Genomic DNA, 21,054 nt, shown 5'->3' with positions numbered 1-21,054 from the left:
AATTGGGTACTCTTAAATTTATAAAACAAAAATCAAGATCCACCTAACATCTGAGTGCTGAGAAGAATCTCAGAATTCTTATAATGACTCTGGAAATTACTATACATAAAAGTTCCCGGGGTGTCACAAAGCCACTCTGATGACAGTGCATCCTGCTGAGTCCATCTCTCCCCACTTCTCGCTCTTCTGGCAGCTTGTTCTGTTTTCTGCTCATTTTTCAAGTCATGCTCAATGTCAAGAGGAAGCCCCATTCGGCAAGTGCGTTTGGGAGCAACTGGTTTTTTGCAGAATCCTGGAAGTCAGCAAAAACTACTTCAGCATTTGTCAGCCACTCCCTGTCGACACTTGCAACATGACATTTTGCAACATGACACAATTCAACGTAGTTACATTTTGTGGTCACTGCCACATGTTGCCTGAGGGTATTTGTCTTTATGGATGTCCAGCAGGCACTTGACATTGTTCTGCACAATAGAGCATATAGAATCAGAAGTAACCTTGTGATAGGAGTTGGTAACTGGTTGAGTGGTAGGAGAAAGAAAGTAGGGTCAATGGGAATGTTCCTTGATTGGAATGATGTGAAAAGTTGTGTTCCCAAAAGAACTCGACCACCCTAAGTTAGGAGGCAAAATAGGTTGTGCAGGAGAAAGCAGGAAGTTACAAGGGAACATTATTAAATTGAATGTTTGGTGGAATTCAATGTTGGGGAATCGATGGACACAACAAAGACAAATTGAAATATTTTCTTAATGGTGAGAAAATAGGTACTGTGGACAAGAAAATTGATTTAGGGGTGCATGGAATCTAATTAATTAAAGGCTGGTGCATAGGCACAAAGAACAACCGGAAAGCTAACTTTAATTTCAAGAAAGCCAGAGGAGAAAAGTGAGAAAGTGATGCTTTAGTTGTACGCAATGGTTCTGCATTCAGTTTTGGTATTTTGTTTTTCTTTATTCATCTGTGGGATGTGGGTATCATTTGCAAGGCCAACATTTAATTGACATTGGCTAAACGACCTTGAGAAGGTAGTGATGAGTCCCCTTCTTGAACTATTGCAGTCCATATGTTGAAGGCACACACACACAGCTCCAGGATTTTGAACCAGTCATGATGAAGTGATAGTAATGTATTTACATGTCATAATAATGCGTGACTTGGGTGTGATGGTTTTCATGTGTGCCCACTGGTCTTGCCCTTCAAGGTGATGGGGGTCATGGCTTTGTGGAGTTCTATTGAAGAAGGCTAAGCAAGTTTCTGCAGTATATCTTGCAGATGGTACAGACTCTGGTAACTGTGTGCTGGTGGTGGTGTGTGAGAATGTGTAAACTGATGGTCCCAACCAATCGGGCTGCTTTATCCTAGATAGTGTTGAGCTTGAATGTTTACATAGAATGTACAGTGCAGAAGGAGGCCATTCGGCCCATCAAATCTGCACCGGCCCTTGGAAAGAGCACCCTACTTAAGCCCACATCTCCACCCTATCCCAGTAACCCCACCTAACCATTTTGGGCAATAAGGGCAATTTAGAATGGCCAATCCACCTAACTTGCACATCTTTGTCTGTGGGAGGAAACCGAAGCACCCGGAGGAAACCCATAGACACGGGGAGAATGTTATTGGAGTTGCACTCATCTGGGCAAGTGAAGAGTATACCATTACACTCCTGTCTTGTGCCTTGTAGATGATTGAAAGGTTTTGGGTGGCGAGTCATTACTGTAGAATACCCAGCCTCTGATCTGCTCTTGTAGCCACAGTCCTCACCCAGTTAGATTTCTGATACAGGATAAATGGTGAACCTGAAGATGGTATGACATTCAGTGATGGTAATGCCCATTATCTGCAACCAGAAAAAAAAACCTTCAATCATTGCCTTGCACTTTTGTTTTCTTTCTACTTAGTATTCCAAGCCTGATATTGTCTAGGTCTTGCTGCCTGTGGGCACGGGACAGCTTCATTATCCAGGGAGTTGTGCATTGGACCTTGGGAAAGATATGTTGGGTGGTAGAGTGCAGATTCACAAGAATGATACGATAATTAAAGGGTTAAATTATATGGCTAGTTTGCATAAACCTGATTTGTATTTGGAGGTTAGAAGGTTGAGAGATGCTTCAATCAAGGTGGTTAAAATGATCAAAAGATTCAACAAGGTAGAAACAGTGAAACTATTTATTTTGCTGAGGGAATCAGACCCAGGGGGCATATGATTAGGATTGAAATCAGGAAACATTTTGTCCACACAAATTGTTGTAAAAATCAGGAACTCCTACCCCCTCACCCCCAAAACACTGTGCTGGGTGGAAGGAAATTTTGAAGATAGAGATTGATAGATATTTGTCAGGTAGCTTGATATGAAGAAGAGACGATAGGTGGAGTGAAGGTGCAGATTAGCCAAGAACTAAGAGAATGGTTTTACAGGCTTAAGGAACTGACTAACCAACTCCTGGTCTTATGTTATGAAAATTCAAATTTAGGTGAATAAACACACTGCTTACAAATAGTCATAAATAGCATTTTGACATAAAGATGAGGAGGAATTTCTTCAGCTAGAGGGTGGTGAATCTGTGGAACTCTTTGCCACAGAAGGCTGTGGAGGCAAAATCACTGGGTGTCTTTAAGACAGAGATAGATAGGTTCTTGATTAATAAGGGAATCAGGGGTTATGGGGAGGGGCAGCATGGTAGCATTGTGGTTAGCATAATTGCTTCACAGCTACAGGGTCCCAGGTTCGATTCCGGCTTGGGTCACTGTCTGTGCGGAGTCTGCACATCCTCCCCGTGTGTGCGTGGGTTTCCTCCCACAGTCCAAAGATGTGCAGGTTAGGTGGATTGGCCATGATAAATTGCCCTTAGTGTCCAAAATTGCCCTTAATGTTGGGTGGGGTTACTGGGATAGGGTGGAGGTGTGGATCTTGGGTAGGGTGCTCTTTCCAAGAGCCGGTGCAGACTCGATGGGCCGAATGGCCTCCTTCTGCACTGTAAATTCTATGTAAGACAGGAGAATGGGGATGACAAAAATATCAGCCATGATTGAATGCGGAGCAGACTCGATGGGCTGAGTGGCCTAATTCTGCTCCTATGTCTTATGGTCTTATTTTCCTCATATGCTGCAGTTTCATAAATTGATCTGTTTGCATAATATGCATATAATCAGTTAAATTTGAGTAAATTTCTTTGGTGCTTCTCATGCATCATCCAAATGTTTTTAATCTTCCAAATGTTTTGCAGTTATGGGTGGCATAGTGCTTAGCACTGCTGCCTCACAGCACCAGGTAACTGGGTTCAATTCCCAGCTTGGGTGATTGTGTGGAGTGTGCATGTTCTTCCAGTGTCTGTGTGGGTTTCCTCTGGGTGCACCGGTTTCCTCCCAGTCTAAAGATTTGCAGGTTAGGTGGATTTGCTATGCTAAATTGCCCCTTCGTGTCCAAAAGGTTGGGTGGGGTTACTGGGATAGGGTGAGGGCATAGGTCTGGATGCTCTTTTGGAAGGTTGGTGCAGTCACGGTGGGGCAAATACCCTCATTTGGCACTGTAGTGATTTGATAATTGTATCTACGTAGGTTTTTCTAACATGTATCCACACCCATTACAAGGTGGTAGGAGTGAGAGAAACCAGAAGGAAATTTGTCCCGGTTATTTCAGAAATTATGAAAGTTCATGCTTTACTTCCCCCCGAAACCCAACAAACTCAGTTAAGTGTTCAATGCATTCAACCATTCCAACAGTGCCCTCCTTGGTTTTTAGTGCTGTCAGAGGTATCATAGTCATAGAATTTACAGTGCAGAAGGAGGCCATTCGGCCCATCGAGTCTGCACCGGCTCTTGGAAAGAGCACCCTACCCAAGGTCAACACCTCCACCTATTCCCATAACCCAGTAACCCCTCCCAACACTAAGGGCAATTTTGGACACTAAGGGCAATTTTGGACACTATTTAGCATGGCCAATCCACCTAACCCGCACATCTTTGGACTGTGGGAGGAAACCGGAGCACCCGGAGGAAACCCACGCACACACGGGGAGGATGTGCAGACTCCGCACAGACAGTGACCCAAGCCGGAATCGAACCTGGGACCCTGGAGCTGTGAAGCATTTGTGCTAACCACCATGCTACCGCGCTGCCCCAATTTCCGTTGTTAACAAACAGCAAGTCATGGTATGTTTTGTGAATGGTCCATCTTGCTGTCAATCATTAAATGTTATGTATTTCTCTCCAGTACAAAATGAAGTATCAGCGATGGCCCTGACTGCATTCCTAAAATTCAGTCCAGTAATTAGAGTAACACACTTGTTATCTACTTTGGCAGTTATGGTTTATTACCACTTTAAATCATGTGAGTTGCAGCATAATTGTCTTTAAGAGTCCAATTAACCCAATTACTAGGTACCCAAATGAGGCACTAGCTTATTACACAAAGTAAGGAAATCGATTAGTAATATTTCAAACAAAGGCAACCAACCATGTAGTAATTTCATGATTTGCAGTATGCAACTTTTAAACGCAATGTTAGAGGACCCTATTTTTCGATGTAATCAGTTACTGAGGAGGAAAAGTGGTAGAAGTGACAACATTTTTGAGCTGTTTCTGGTTCAAATTCTGTTCTTCCTACTTGTTTTATTAAAACTATTCATTATCATAGATTGTTGTTCAATTGGTAGTTTTCATTCCCACTATTGATTGGTGTGTAACGTTGTGATTTGTTCTTTTCCGAATATGTAATCTGAGGCAAACATGTGCCAGTACGACAGGTATTTAAATGTGTAACAAGAGTAATGCCTGAAGTGCCTTGAACAGAGATGCTACTCCAGCAATTACACAGGAAATAATAGTTTAGCAATGTGCAAGTAAACACTTTTTCACGCATGAGGATCACTAATGCTTAAGTGACTGGAATGCGCTGGTGTCTTTCACCAGCAGTAGCTTCGAGATATAATGGGTTACTGAAGTCTTGCAATGAAGACAAAGAACATTAACGATAAAACAAAAGGCATTAAAAGAATGTGCACAGCATACTGTTTATTTATAATGCAGAATAGAAGATAAGCAATGAAAATGTACATACAGGTTGTTGCTCAAGAGCTTGTCTGGGATGGGGGTGAGCCTTAAGCTGGTCTGGTACATTACCCTGGTTGTGCAGAGTTAGCTAATCTCACCGATGGCAGCTGGAGAGATACTTCAATAGGCTTCAGCATTCTGGAGTAACCAGTGCTGGGAAGTGTGCTGGTGCGAATGTGATGACTCCCCTGGTCGATGATCCAGCCAGCACAAACAGGTGGTTTTGGGGTGGGGGAGGAAGGGTGCTATTTGAGACAAGGGAGCGGAGAGGTAGATGGGGTTGCAGTCCCCGCATGGTCAGCTCAAATCAGGACATGTTGGGCTAACAAGCAAAAAACGCATGGCTCTCCTGCCAGAAATGTTTTTTTTCCCCCCCAAAAAAAGTTATGTCAGGCAAATTTCCACGAAGGCGGCGCCCATAACGGATGGGTGAATCTGGAAGTAGTCTGCTCTCTTCTCCTTCTGGCCCGGGTGCGAGGCTTCGGAGGTGAGTTGCCCGGTCAGAGAGTGACCCTCTCAGGGCCGCGGTGCCTGAGGGAACCCGAGAGTCAGGCCGCCGCCGCCCGTCCCGGCGCCATCTTGCGGGGCCGCCGAGTCCCGCTTTTCCCGGAGCCCGCCCGCCGCCTCACGCGCGCACGCGGTTTACCTCAGCTTTCGGCTCGCCCGGACCGCCGTTAATCCGGCTCCTCTCGCGGCCCGGCTCCTGTCAACTCGAAAGGGGGAAAGAGTGCGCGCGAGGCGACCACTCAGCCTCCCGCTCGGCGCGCCCCGCCCGGCCGGCCGGAGTTGACAGCGGCTTTCCAGGCGGATTAAATCCTCGCCCTTTCCGTTCCCCCCCCCCCCAATCCCGGTTTGCTCCGACTCCGGCCTCCTCCCCACAGAGTCAACTTTAACCCCGCGCGCCAAGCCACCCGGAGCCGATCCGGATCGGAGCCTCCAGCGGCCGGACCCGGAGCCGTGACCGCCTCCCAACAGGTAAACCCAGCATCAGTCAGACGTGTTTTTTTTTTTAAATTTATAAAATAGAATTAAGATACACTTCTCTCTTCAACGTTTCTAATAAATTCACACGTCCTCTTTTGTTCCCCCAGCTCGAACAATAATATTTATTATGTCCCTCAAAGTGTTTCACGAATGCACACAGTTCTTCACTCCGGCCCCCTCTGGTTTTTAACGTTTTCCGAAACACACACACAAAAAAAAACTTGGTCTGATTTTGAAAGTTGGAAAGGTTGGCTCTCCCCCCTTTTTAACAACGAAACAAATACATTCTGCGTGTTTAATCGACTCGGTCGTCACCGTGAGGCGAGCATCCATCAAATGAAATAAGAATCTTTTTCGTTTCGACGGTGAATTTAGATTTGGGGTGCGGGTGGTTGGGATTAAAATCGATTTCTGTCATCGTCTGGGGCTCTTCAGATTCCAGTTTTTGTGAAGTCTTTTTTTGTTGTTGTTGTTGAAAGGAGTATGTTGCGAATTTGACCAAATTAGGAGGGGTTTTATTCGGGTTCAGAGAAGGGGCGAAATAAAATTATTGTATTTGTTTCAACGAATGATTGATTCGGAGAAGAAAGATGTGTCGCCGTGACAGAAGAGTCACGCTTTTCCTCAGTATTTGCTGCCTTTGATATTTGTGTTTAATTTTGTTTAGTTGACGGTGATTGCAGATCATGTACACGTGAAAAAATGAAATGAAATAAATCACTTATTGTCACAAGTAGGCTTCAAATGAAGTTACTGTGACAAGCCCCTAGTCGCCACATTCCGGCGCCTGGTATGGGAATTGAACTGTGCTGCTGGCCTGCCTTGGTCTGCTTTAAGAGCCAGTGATTTAGCCCAGTGTGCTAAAACTTGCAAGTGTAATTTGTTTTGAAGTCTATCCACAGCTTTTTGTGAGAAATTATGCGCCATTTTTTGTGTTCTGATCTAGAAGCTGGTGACTTGGTAGTGCGCAAATAAAATGTATTTATTTGACATTCTGTGAGTAAAAGATAGTTTAGTGACTGATAAATGTGGCACTGATAGCAACATGTAACCCCCCCCCCCCCCCCCCCAAAAATGCATTTTCTGCAATCTTGGTCTTGCTCAAAGCTATTTACAACCAGTAGTAGAAATTAGACCATAGTAATGTCATGATATGCAAACATGCAGCTAATGGACACACAGAATAGGACACGACCAATGAGCAGTCAGGACACTCGGGTGGTATCTCACTGTAAAAGGGATGAGGCACTCACACCCCATCTTTCCACAGACCAACATGGACAGAGTGAGACAGGGTGTATCCTCAGCACCACACCCCAGCACGTGGCTTAGAGCAAGACTGGTTCAGTTAGACGGAGTTACTACATCTAGATTAGCAGAGAGTCAAACTCATTGAGAACTGTGCTTATAGTTCAATAAAACACATTGAACTCACTTCAAAGTCTGGAGCATCTTTTACTCAAAACTGCATCAAGTGGCAGCTTGTGTTATTCCAAATTACATAACACAACATGATACCAGGAGTCTTCAATCTAGTTAGTTCAACTCAGCAGGATCCGTGACGACCCAGCGAATGTATACCAGCACAATGGAAAAGATTCCGGCTCCTCACCAGCTCAGGACCTCCGGCAATCTCAGTGCCAACTGGCGGACATTCAAGCAGAAATGTCAGCTTTACGTTGAAGCATCAGACCTCAATGGTGCGTCTGATGTACGGAAGATAGCTCTTTTCCTCACCACAGCGGGTGATCACACCTTGGAAATATTCAACTCCTTTCACTGTGGTTTAGTTTCGTTTTCAGTGTTGGATCTGAAGCCAGACAGAGCATGTGTGCTGTTGATCTCTCTGCCATGAAAAGACTATCTCTTTATCATTTGGTGAATTCAAACTGGATTTACTTAAAGGTTACTGGCAGGTACCTTTATCCGAAAGGGCAAAGGAGATTTCAGCTTTTGTGACTCCAGATGGTATATACCAATTCAAAGTTATGCCATTTGGCATGAAAAATGCCCCAACCACATTTCAACGGTTAACTAACAAAGTCGTTTCAGGGTTACCCAATTGTGCAGTGTACATCGACGATCTTAATTTTTAGCCAGACATGGACAGAAGATTTGAAACATCTGATGGAGTTATTCGATCGACTTCAGGAGGCCGGTTTGGTGATAAACCTAGCCAAAAGTGAATTTGGAAAAGCCCAAGACACTTTCCTTGGCCTTACAATTGGACAGGGTCGAATGGTCACACGGGCTGTGAAACCAACAATTATTGAGGAGTTTTCAATACCCTCGAGACAAAGGGAAATAATGCGATTTCTTGGCATGAGTGGATTTGATCGGACGTTTGTGCAAATGTTTTGTAGCGTGATTGCTCCACTGATGGACTTGCTGAAGAAACGTCGAAAATTTCAATGGACAGCGGACTTTCAACGGGCATTTGACTGCCTGAAAGCTGTGATAACAAATGCTCCTGTGTTGGAGAATTGCAAGGGACTCTTGTGATCAAATTGAACTAAAGTATCTGACTTTAAAGAGAAATGCTGAGGCGTAGAGAAATGGACGGACCGTGCAAGGACCTTCTTGTTCAAAGAGACTGTCAATCAAGAAGGATTTCAGTTGGAGGAAGAAGAATGAAAAAAAATGGACTATATTATTATACCAGTCTGCAGGTGTTTTTTTTTTAATGAAAAAGTATATTTACTGTGTGCATTTCTTAAAGGGTCGTGAAAAATGAAACCATCTTGAGGTTGATGGTTTATTTTTTTTATCTTGGGGGGAGGTGTCATGTGAGAGTACCTTTTGAAATGGGTGTTTATTACTGCAGTGATGTCGGTGGGTGGAGCTGGACTGTGTCAGCTTTTTTACTTTTGTTTTAGGCTGTTTACTGCAAGGTGTGGTTTAGTTTTGTTTTCAGTGTTGGAGCTGAAGCCATTCAGAGCAGGTGTACTGTTGGTCTCTCTGCCATGAAAGACTATCTCTTGATCATTTGGTGAATTCAGAATTATAAATGTTCTCAGTAGTGAATGTAAACTTAATGTGCTCCTGTTAAAAGGTGTTTCTTTTGGCTTCTGGATGTTGTTTGGGAAGTTATTAAGGATTACTTAGTGTTGTATTCTTTGGGGGTTGTATTTGAATAGATGGTTGCTAAGATGTTCACTATGTTTCAAAAAGGTTAACTTGAGGTCATAGAATAAACATTGTTTTGCTTTTTAAAAAATACTTTTCCAAATACTGCTTTACCACACCTGTAGAGTGGGCCGTGTGCTCCCCATACCACAATCTATTAAAAGTTGTGGGTTAGGTGAACTCCATGATACTCTTTGGGGTTCTCTAAACCCTGGGCCATAACACTCCCACAAGGCGGAGAATGTGCAAGCCATCTCCTGGATGCAGCGCCTCAACATTGACGAAAGCGGCCATTCCGCGCGCTCTTCTAGGGGCCCGACGCAATGCGAACAGGATAACGATGCGGCCGCAACCCGCACTGCGCATGTGCAACGACGCACTGAGCATCAGGACGCCGACGTCATGACGTGTTTGAACTGTGGCACCGCCTACTTAATGAAACACTGCCCTGCAAGAGGCAGACCACTATGCAGCCCCGTGCAGATCTGCACCACCAGTCAGGAGCTAGGGCTCCCACTTCTGACGAAGGCACGAACGGAGTGTGCAACAACGCTTACAGGATTCTGATCCCGGCAGTGCAATGGATCCAGATGATGAATGCCTGGACAATGCCTACCGTGTGGGCATTATTACAACGTGGTGAATATGCCACACCAGACTCATCGCACATCCAGTCAATCCAAGCTGTGAATTCCGAGGACTAATGGCGAGCAGTGATGAAGGTCAACCAGTGCCCCATCCAGTTAAACTGGACACAGGTGCCTCTGCCAACCTCCTCTCACAGGCAGACTTCAGACGTATTAAGAAGCCTCCCCCCGGTCCTTCCAGCTGCCTGCAAGCTCCTGAATTACAACAGGAATGCCATCACGGCACTGGGATCCTGCCATCTGCACGTATCCAACCGACACACAAGCACGATTATGCTTTGAAATTGTTAAGCCGGACAGGGCATCCCTACTAGGTGCGCACGCCTGCAAGCAGCTGTACCTCATTCGAAGGGTTTACACCACGACATCCTCCCCTGTGGATCTTCAAGATTCTGCTATGGCCTGATGCCAAGCCAGTGGTCCACACACAACGATGTGTCCCTGCTCCACAGAGAACGTCTGAAGGCACAGCTCAAGAATCTTCAGCAAAAAGGCATCAGAATCAAGGTCACCAAACCGACTGACTGGGTCAGCTCGATGGTGTGCGTAAAGAAGCCTTCGGGGTACCTTCGCATCTGCATTGATCCCAAGGATCTCAAAAAGAATATAATGCGGGAACATTACCCCATCCCGAAGCCGGAGGAGCACACGAGTGAGATGGCACATGCACACTTCTTCACCAAATTGGATGCATCACAGGGATTTTGGCAAATCCAGCTGGAAGAGTCCAGCAGAAGGCTCTGCACCTTCAACACACCGTTTGGCAAATACTGCTACATTCGCATGCCATTTGGCATCATCTAGGCATTGGAGATATTCCATCGCATCATGGAGCAGATGATGGAAGGTATTGAAGGGGTTCATGTGTACGTGGATGACATCATCATCATATGGTCCACAATGCCCGAAGAACATGTGTCCCGTCTCCAGAAGGTATTCCGCCGTGTACATGCCAATGGCCTAAAGTTAAACGGGTCCAAATGTTGTTTTGGCACATCGATGCTCAAGTTCCTAGGCGACCAGATCTCTCAGCATGGTGTGCGCCCGGACACAGACAAAATCAAGGCCATCTAGGCGATTGAAGGTCCCTGAGGACAAAAACGTGGTGCTGCACTTCTTGGGCAACTTTCTGGGCAAGGACTTCCAGTTCCGGCTATGCGGAGCTAAGTTGCACGTTCGGCAGCTCCCGCTAAAAACTGACTTGGCTCTTTTTAGGGCCCGTAACGGCGCTTGTTCAACGTTTCCCGGTGTGGGAAGGGGACAGCAACATTTCCCCGATAGTATATGGATTGGACCAGGAGTGGGGCGATTTTAAAAAATGTGGCATTGAAGCAAAGAAAGGTGCGAGGGAGGAGGACCAAGATGGCGGCGGGTGGTGACCAGGCAGCCGGCGCAAGAGCAGCACTAGCTTCTCCAATGCTGTTTTAAGGAACTGCAAGCAGAGCTGCTGGAGCCAATGAAGGCTTCAATCGATAAGCTGCTGGAGACCCAGACGGCCCAAGGGACGGCAATCCGGGAGGCCCAGCAGAAGGTCTCTGAGAACGAGGACGAGATCCTGGGCCTGGCGGTGAAGGTGGAGGCGCACAAGGCTCTCCACAAGAAATGGTAGGCAAGGTTCGAGGAAATGGAGAACTGGTTGAGGTGGAAAAACCTGCGGATCCTGGGTCTCCTGGAGGGATCGGACGTGGGGGCCTATGTGATCACTATGCTGAATTCGCTGATTGGAGCGGGGGCCTTTCTGGGGCCCTTGGAGCTGGAGTGGGCCCACCGAGTGCTGACGAGGAGGCCCAAGCCCAGCGAGCCGCCACGGGCGGTGCTGACGCGGTTCCACCGGTTGCTGATCGAGAGTGTCTGTTAAAGGTGGGTCAAGAAGGAGCGGAGCAGCAGGTGGGAGAACGCAGAGGTCCGGATCTACCAGGATTGGAGCGCAGAGGTGGCAAAGAAGAGGGCCGGTTACAACCGGGCGAAGGCAGTGCTGCACAGGAAGGGGGTGAAGTTCGGTATGCTGCAGCCGGCGCGTCTGTGGGTCACCTATAAGGATCAACACCATTATTTCGAGTCCCCGGAGGAGGTGTGGGCCTTTGTTCAGGCCGAAAAACTGGACTAAGGGTCGGGGATGAGGGGTCGCGGTGGAGGGATTGTTGGGTTGTGTTTCGAGGGGGTTTCTTTGTTTTTTGGGGGGGGGGATGATTGGGCATTATTTTAATTAGGTCTGTCGGGCGGGCTCGTGGGGGGGGTAGGTAAACTGCTTGGGGGGTTGATGGTCGGTAGGGGAGATGGGGCCCCGCGGGGGGGAGAGAGAGAAAGAGGGAAAGAGGCCTGAGTTGGGGGTAGTGGGACAGGGTCTGGAAAGGATGCTGCGCCAGAGGAGGCGGGGCCGGGCGAGTGGAAAGCGCGGGCTTTTTCTCACATTTAGGGCTGAACAGGCGGGGCCGGAGATGGGAAGTGCGGGCTTTTTCTCCCGCGCTGGGAGTGGAATGGATGAGATCCCGCTTGTGGACGGGGGGGGGAAAGGGGAAGTTCCACACTGTGGGGGGGGGTCGATGAAGTGGCCAGGGTCAGCTGATTTACGGGAGTGCAATGGGGGAGGGGGGGGAGGGAGTAATGCAGCTAGGGGGGGACCTAGCTGGGGCCGGGGAAGGGGGGGACCGGTGGTTGCTGCTGGAATGGCCAAAGGGGAGCTAGAGGTGGTAGAGGAGGTCGGGGCGGGGGTCTGCCGCTGTGGGGAATGGGCTGTGCGGGGGGCGCGGGCACATGGCTGGCCTAGGAAGGGCTATGGCACATGGCTGGCCTAGGAAGGGCTATGACTAGTCGGCGGGGGAGAGGGGTGAGTAGCCCCCGGATCCGGCTGATAACCTGGAATGTAAGGGGACTGAATGGGCCGGTCAAGCGGGCCCGGGTGTTCGCGCACCTGAAGGGGCTGAAGGCGGATGTGGCCATGCTTCAGGAGACGCACCTAGGGTTTTGGATCAGGTAAGGTTGAGAAAGGGGTGGGTAGGGCAGGTGTTTCATTCGGGTTTGGATGCAAAAAATCAGGGAATGGCGATCTTGGTGGGGAAGTGAGTGTCGTTCGAGGCGTCGAGCATTGTGGCAGACAATGGCGGCAGGTATGTGATGGTAAGTGGCAAGCTTCAGGGGGAGCGGGTGGTGTTGGTCAATGTATATGCCCCGAATTGGGATGATGCGGGGTTCATGCGGCGTATGCTGGGCCGGATTCCGGACCTGGAGGCAGGGGGCCTGATAATGGGGGGGGGGGGGGGGGGGGGGGATTTCAACACGGTGTTGGATCCGACATTGGATCGCTCTAGGTCTAGGATGGGCAGGAGGCTGGCGGCGGCCAAGGTGCTGAAGGGGGTTCATGGACCAGATGGGAGGGGTGGATCCATGGAGGTTTGCGAGGCCGGGGGCCAGGGAATTTTCATTCTTCTCCCATGTTCACAAGGCCTACTCCCGGGTTGACTTTTTTGTCATGAGCAGGGCGCTGATTCTGAGGGTGGAGGATACGGAGTACTCGGCGATAGCCATTTCTGATCATGCTCCGCACTGGGTGGACCTCGAGTTGGGGGAGGAGAGGGACCGGCGCCCCCTGTGGCGCCTAGAGGTGGAGTTGCTGGCATGACGAGGAGGTGAGCGGGCGGGTCCGGAAGTGTATAGAGAGGTACCTGGAGGCTAATGACAATGGGGAGGTGCAAGTAGGGGAGGCCCTGGAGGAGGGATTGCTTGGGGAGCGACGTAGCCTCCAGGCTGAGTTTGATTTATTGACCACCAGGAAGGCGGCGGCGCAGTGGAGGAAGGCGCAGGCGGCGGCATATGAATACAGAGAAAAGGCGAGCCGTATGCTGGCGCAGCAGCTTCGGAAGCGAGAGGCAGCTAGGGAGATCGGGGGAGTTAAGGATGGAGGAGGGAACACGGTGCGAGGTGCGGTGGGTATCAATGGGGTCTTCAGGGACTTCTACGAGGAACTGTATCGGTCTGAGCCCCCACTGGAAGAGGGCGGGATGAGTTGCTTCCTGTACCAGCTGAGGTTTCCGAGGGTGGAGGAGGGGCAGGTGGTGGGGTTGGGGGTGCCGGTTGGGTTGGAGGAGTTGGTCAAAGGGATAGGGAACATGCACGCGGGGAAGGCACGGGGGCCGGATGGGTTCCCGGTTGAATTTTACAAGAAGTATGCGGACCTGCTGGGCCCGCTGTTGGTAAGGACCTTTAACGAGACAAGGGAAGGGGGGGCCCTGCCCCCGACGATGTCTAGAGCGCTGATTTCCCGGATCCTGAAGTGGAACAAGGATCCCCTACAGTGTGGGTCATATAGGCCGATCTCACTCTTAAATGTAGACGCAGTTGAATACCAATGTATGGAAGCTCTTGAATGTTATAATGATGCCGGCGTTGGAAGGGGAGGCGGAGATGGTGGCGGCGATGGAAGCGGAGAAGGCCTTTGATAGGGTGGAGTGGGGGTACCTGTGGGTGGTGTTGAAAAGGTTCTGGTTCTGGGAGGGGTTCGTCAGGTGGGTGAGGCTGCTGTATGAGGCCCCGGTGGCGAGTGTGGCCACGAACAGAAGGAGGTCAGAGTATTTCCGGCTACACTGGGGTACGAGGCAGGGGTGTCCCCTGTCCCCCCTGCTCTTTGCACTGGCGATTGAACCCCTGGCCCTGGCGTTGAGGGAGTCGAGGAACTGGAGGGGGCTGGGGTGGGGAGGAGCATCGGGTGTCGCTCTATGCGGATGATTTGCTGCTATATGTGGCGGACCCAGTGGGGGGAATGCCGGAGGTGGCGAAGATCCTTAGGGAGTTTGGAGATTTCGCCGGGTACAAGCTTAATATGGGGAAGAGCGAGTTGTTCGTACTGCACCTGGGGGACCAGGAGAGGGGGATTGGTGAGCTCCTGCTAAAAAGGGCAGAGAGGAGTTTCAGGTACCTGGGGGTCCAGGTGGCTAGGAGCGGGGGGGCCCTTCATAAGCTTAACTTCACGAGGCTGGTGGAGCAGATGGAGGAGTTTAAGAGGTGGGACCTGCTGCCACTCTCCCTGGCGGGTAGAGTGCAGTCAGTTAAAATGACGGTGCTCCCGAGGTTTTTGTTCCTGTTCCAATGCCTCCCCATCCTGATCCCTAGGGCCTTCTTCAGGCGGGTTAACAGGAGCGTTATGGGGTTTGTATGGGTGTAGAAGACCCCGAGGGTGAGAAGGGTGTTCCTGAAGCGGTGCAGGGATGAGGGGGTTGGCGCTGCCTAACCTCTGTGGGTATTATTGGGCCGCCAACGTGGCAATGGTGCGTAAGTGGGTGATGGAGAGGGATGAGGCGGCATGGAAGAGGCTGGAGATGGCGTCCTGTGTGGGCACAAGCCTGGAGGCGCTGGTCCGCTGCTGCTTCCTCCAACAAGGTACACCATGAGCCCAGTGGTGGCGGCTACCCTCGAAACTTGGGGGCAATGGAGACGTCACGGGGTGGGGGGGAGGTGGGGGCCTTGGTGTGGTCCCCGATTCGGGGGAACCACCGGTTTGTCCCGGGGAGGATGGATGGAGGGTTTCTGAGCTGGCACAGGGTAGGTATTAGAAGGATGGGGACCTGTTTGTGGACGGAAAGTTCGCGAGCCCGGGAGAGCTGGAGGAGAAGTCTGGGCTCCCCCCGGGGAACACCTTCTGATATATATTGGCGGCAGGTGGTAGAGTTCCCACTGCTGCCGCCACGCGTGGTCCAGGACAGGGTGCTGTCGGGGGTGTGGGTTGGAGAGGAGGAAGGATCTCGGCAACGTATCAGGTGATGCAGGAGGAGGCGGATGCCTCGGTGGAGGAGCTAAAGGGTAAGTGGGGAGAGGAGTTGGGTGAGGAGATTGATGAAGGGATGTGGGCGGATGCCCTGGGGAGGGTGAACTCTTCCTCCTCTTGCGCGAAGCTCAGCCTCATACAATTTAAGGTGCTGCATAGGGATCACCTGACCGGGGCAAGGATAAGCTGGTTCTTTGGGTGCGCGGACAGGTGTGTTAGGTGCTCAGGGAGCCCAGCAAATCACATCCACATGTTCAGGGCCTGCCCAGCGCTGGAGGACTTTTGGAAGGGTGTAACGAGGACGGTGTCGAGGGTGGTAGGTTCCAGGGTCAAGCCGGGCTGGGGGCTCGCAATATTTGGGGTGGCAGAGGAGCTGGGAGTGCAGGAGGCGAAAGAGGCTGGTATCCTGGGCTTTGCGTCCCTGGTAGCCCGGCGAAGGATGCGAGGCCCCCAAGCGTGGAATCCTGGATCAGCGATATGGCGGGGTTTATTAAATTGGAGAGCGTGAAATTCGCCTTAAGGGGATTGGTACGAGGGTACTTCAGGCGGTGGCAACTGTTCCTATACTTCCTGGCAGAACGTTAGAAGATGGTCAGCAGCAGCAGCATCCCGGGGGGGGGGGGGGGGTGGTGCTCTCTTTAACCTTAGTCTATTTGCTCTGTTTAGGTCACTTTTGCTCATGAGTCGCCAGGTATCTTTATGATACCGCCACGTGGTTCAAGTTCAGGTTATGATTAATAACACAGCACACCGCTTAGTAAGGAATAAAACAACGGTCATTTATTATATACAACAAGAAATATTAATACCCTAATACTACTTTCTGTACAATAAACCTATCACTACTGGCCAGTACTTAACTTTGGAAGAGCCCACCAGGTCAGGGAAACTAATGGCTTGTCCAATCAAATCTGGCCCGCGGGATTCAAAAGGCTGCTACAGGTCGGTGGCTAGGTGTCTACCGGATAGCGATCGTTGGATTCAAACTTACACTTGCCGGTGGCTGGTCTTGTGAAGGTCTCGAGCAGGCGAAGGTGAGAGAGAGAGAGCTCTGAACTTGGACCTTCACTCTTATAGGGGCCAGGGGCTTCCCGCCTCCCGGGGCGGCCCTTGACCCTGAGTCCCAAGTGATTGGATTCTGTCCCCAATCTCTGGGGTCGATGTGTCCAATGGTGAGGCGATTCCTCGATCGGGGGGTGGTCGCTCACCTGTCTTTGTTTCGGCCACTGCAGGCGCCGACAGGTCTGGCCCGGTATTCAATTGCTAATATGTTGCAATTGTTCCCGGGGATAGCCGATTTAACTGTGGATGTCTGAGTAGATTAGGTGTAAACAGTCCTGAATGCAACTGCGGATACCTGGGTTGATGGGCTGTTGATAGCCCTGAGTATCGATCTGGGCTATGTTCCCAGAGCTGAATTTGCAAACCTGTCTGCAGCTGCCTGCTTGTGTCTTCTTGGCTGCTTTTCCCAGCAGTCTTTCGGGTTAGCCGTTTTAAACTGGGTTTTGGCCAGATTAATCGGAACGCAGCCATTTTACATGGCTACATACCCGCCTTGTGATCCTAACGCGAAGCGTGAAGGATCACATAAATTTTGTCCAGTACGAAGTCTTACAACACCAGGTTAAAGTCCAACAGGTTTGTTTCGATGTCACTAGCTTTTGGAGCGCTGCTCCTTCCTCGGGTGAATGAAGAGGTCTGTTCCAGAAACACATATATAGACAAATTCAAAGATGCCAAACAATGCTAGGAATGCGAGCATTAGCAGGTGATTAAATCTTTACAGATCCAGAGATGGGGTAACCCCAGGTTAAAGAGGTGTGAATTGTCTCAAGCCAGGACAGTTGGTAGGACCTGTTTGTGGACGGAAAGTTCGCGAGCCCGGGTGAGCTGGAGGAGAAGTCTGGGCTCCCCCCGGGGAACACCTTCTGATATATATTGGCGGCAGGTGGTAGAGTTCCCACTGCTACCAACTGTCCTGGCTTGAGACAATTCACACCTCTTTAACCTGGGGTTACCCCATCTCTGGATCTGTAAAGATTTAATCACCTGCTAATGCTCGCATTCCTAGCATTGTTTGGCATCTTTGAATTTGTCTATATGTGTTTCTGGACCAGACCTCTTCATTCACCTGAGGGAGGAGCAGCGCTCCGAAAGCTAGTGACATCGAAACAAACCTGCTGGACTTTAACCTGGTGTTGTAAGACTTCGTACTGTGCTCACCCCAGTCCAACGCCGGCATCTCCACATCATAAATTTTGTCCTCTTGGTTTCCCGACTGGGGGGGCACCTCTCACATGGCCACTACTCTGACCCTAGCTATGCACAAAAATTTACCTAAACAAGTCTTCAAACTTATAGTCTTATCTCTCTATACAATGACAATTACAACATTTAATATATTATTTCCTGGCTTGGCAGTCAAGCTCAGGATCATACATTTCCACACATTCTCTTTTTTTATTTACAGGAAAAAAACAAACCGCCAGTGCATGTTTTATTATTCATATGTCGCGGGGGTCTGGGGTCTGGTTGTAGCCGAATATCGGGGATTGGATCCGATAGACCGGGGTTCGAGCGCGGTCCGCTCTCCCTTTCCACTTGCGGAGGCGCATGGTCTGTACTGCACAACTGAGTATAGCCAATGCCAACAGTGCCTCAATGATGTACGATAGGGAGTACCAAGTTATGAACTTGGCACACCAGGACAATGCAGCGTGGTTGGTGACTGGGCCCTCGGTACTACGGGGCAGTGATGCGTTAACGGCAGGGGGTTTGGAGTAATGGGGTCCGCGTTCCCGCGCAACAAAAAGTCCATAACAAGCATGTTGAGCACGAAGAAAGGAGTCCTCATGGCTGTCGTCTTTCTTTCCTTTTCCTGTTTTTGCTGGTTTTCTCCGGACTTGGAGCTTCTGGAGTTCTGTAAGACAAGCGTAGTGTGTGTAAATACTTCGGTTTAATATCTGGTGTGTTAGTGTGTCTGTCCTTCTTGGGGCCAATTAAACCCTTATAATTGGTCACAGCATGTGACTCTTTCTCCCCCCCCCCCCCCCCCCCCCCCCCATTCTTTTTTCAAAACAAATGTTTGGACACGGCACACTTAGCACTGGTCCACCATTGGGAAGTTTATCATCCAAATGTTCTAGGATGTAAATAGCATGTGGCAGCAACCCAAAGGTTGCCTAAATAAAATAAAACAGTTTTTGAAAGAAATGTTCGAATGAGGTGCGTGTGGGCCGCGACGGGTACTATTTGGGTGGAGTCCCCGGGTAGGACGGCTACCAATATTGTATCTTCCCTACCCGAGCATTTTTGACCAATGGGGGGGGTCCCCAGGCAGGGCGGACCTCACGCCGTTTCTCCACTACCTGAGCGACCAAAGAACGGACAAAAATGTAGTCATCATGGTGGGGTTACTGTTCTGATTCTACCATCAAATCAGAAGAGTAGCTACGATTGGGCGTCTGGTCTGGTGACCAGGTATCAGCTGAAAAGCTAGTTCCACTGAATGGGCGTCTGGTCTCGGTGGGTGTCTGAGGCAAGTCCTCAAAGGTATCGGCCGAATGGGCGTGTGGCCGCGGTGGGGGTCAGTGGGAAAGTTAAAAGTTCAGGTGAATGGGTGTGGGGCGGTGAGAAAATTCTCCTGTCGGACGAACAACATTTAATAAACAGACAGACAACATAAAACATTCTGCAGGTTCCATCAGAAAGGACAACACTTTTCACCAAGTGTCTCCTTTAAATCATCATGTGGACACCTCCGTTCTCGGTCGCTATGGGCTCTGCCTTTTTCTTATCGAGAGTGCCTGTCGGTTGGGCACTCTGTGGTTTCTTAGGGCCATTGCATTCTCTCGCAAAATGTCCCAATTTTCCGCAATTGTAGCACTCTTGCGGTTTGGCTGGGGGGCTGTTCTTTCCCTCGTTTACCCAGGCGGGGTTGTGAAGAGTGGTTTTTACTGCCTGCACGTCTGCGGCGGCTTGGTTTTCCTCGGGGGTTCGAGTGGCTGATTTGCCGTGAGCTGCTTGTTCCCAAACGCGGGACAATCTCTTGACCACCCACTTCTCATTATGAGCCTCCTCCGAGGGGTCATAATTGCTACAGGCATTCTGTCCTGCTTCCGTGGCATTGGAGATAAGGGTGCGGGTCCACTTGGCCATATTGTCTGGGGACAAATGGGCACGATCTACGTTGCCGAAAACAGCTTCAAAATGAATCCACAAGTGTCCTGCGAACGCTGTGGGGTGTTCAGACTTTTTCTGTCTGCATTTATTCAGACCGTCTACGGGGTCGCCCCGGTTGTACCCGATCGCATCCAGGATCGTGGTATGCATTTCTGCAAGGGTGCCTCCTCCTACATTCTGTGGGTCGGGAAGGGCTGCTGCGACCGATGGGTCTAAGCTGAGGACCGCGAGCTTTACCTGCTCTTTCTCATCCAGGCCGTACATGGTTGCCTGGTGTTTGACGGTGGCAAAGAAATGGTGTGGGTCTGAAGCGGGGAGGAACGGTGTGATTTTGGCGCACGCGTCCCGTAATTGGGTCAGTGTGAGGGGGGTGGAATATAAGACCTCCGCCTCGTCTGCTGTGGCGGTGCGGTGGGTTGTTACAGGGTTGATGGGAGCCTGTATTATCTGTTGTGTGGGGGGTGGGGGTGCTTTCCTCCTTTGGGGTTTTCCCTGCGCACATGCTCCCTGAACATATCTCTGCGCTGTCTCTTGCAATTCTTCCCAATCAGGGCCGTCTTCCTGGTCTAAACTTTCCCCAAAGGTTTCTTGAAATCCCTTTTGGACAGAAAGCAGTGCTTTCAAGTCTGCAATCTGCTTTCGGCACTTTGCATGGTCCAAAGTACTCTGCCTTTGTTCCGTGGTTGTGGCGTGGAGCGCTCTCAAGGCTGCCTTGAGATCACTGCATTGTTTCTGGAGCATCTCTACCTGGTTTTCTGTTTCTTTACCAGGACTGCACGCTGCAGGTCCTGATAAGCCTTTTCATATTGTGACTGGAAACTACTCCAGTGCGCCAGACAAGATTGGTGACCCCATTTGGCGTTAGCCACCTCTTGGTCCTTTGCTGCTAATTTCCCCTTCAATTCCTGGTTCTCTTTCTCAATTTCGCATATATTGGTTTTACTTATCCGATGTATGCCTTCTATTTCCTTGCGGAGCGTCCTGACGACCTCCTCTGTGCCTCGCAATAGTGCCAGACAGGACACAATTGCCATCGGCTTGCGCGCTTTCTGTGGATCTCACTCAGGTTCTCCCACCAAGTATGCCCTATACTTCCAGGACCTGAGTCGTCGTTATTGCAGAAATCCTTCCACACGGGCCATCCTTTGCCCTGCAGAATTTTGCGGATTTCCACTTCCCAAACGGGACAATGTCCCGCTCCTACGCTGCTGACTGGTGCCACAGCAAAATCTTCGGAGTTCATGAGGCGCTGCATCGCTTGCATTGCCTGCATGGCTCTCTCTTATCTGCTCGTTACGTTCGAGTTTG

At 49.9% G+C, this 21,054-nt stretch overlaps 1 protein-coding gene and 1 long non-coding RNA gene across 9 annotated transcripts in view; one reads left to right on the top strand and one right to left on the bottom strand.

Moving 5' to 3' along the window:
* Positions 1-930: 930 nt before the first annotated feature.
* On the bottom strand, positions 931-5,832 carry LOC140392774 (uncharacterized). The gene is made up of 2 exons (XR_011935426.1): positions 5,696-5,832; positions 931-1,837 (listed from the first exon to the last, which is right to left on the bottom strand). It is a non-coding gene; the product is annotated as an uncharacterized lncRNA (long non-coding RNA).
* Positions 5,091-21,054, top strand: part of prdm2a (PR domain containing 2, with ZNF domain a) — a 277,892-nt gene continuing 261,928 nt past the window's right edge. For 2 of the 8 annotated variants that reach the window (XM_072478403.1, XM_072478396.1), the window contains exon 1: positions 5,289-5,536. The gene's annotated coding sequence lies outside the window, so the exon portion shown is untranslated. Of the gene's footprint in view, positions 5,267-5,288; positions 5,537-5,874; positions 6,025-21,054 lie in introns of those variants that run through there. The other 6 variants (XM_072478404.1, XM_072478395.1, XM_072478398.1 and 3 more) reach the window with 5 other exon arrangements.

This window comes from Scyliorhinus torazame, chromosome 16, assembly GCF_047496885.1.
Source record: "Scyliorhinus torazame isolate Kashiwa2021f chromosome 16, sScyTor2.1, whole genome shotgun sequence".
Lineage (NCBI taxonomy): Eukaryota > Metazoa > Chordata > Chondrichthyes > Carcharhiniformes > Scyliorhinidae > Scyliorhinus > Scyliorhinus torazame.
The sequence above is the reverse complement of the archived record's forward strand: the minus strand, read 5'-3'. Positions and strand labels throughout refer to the sequence as shown.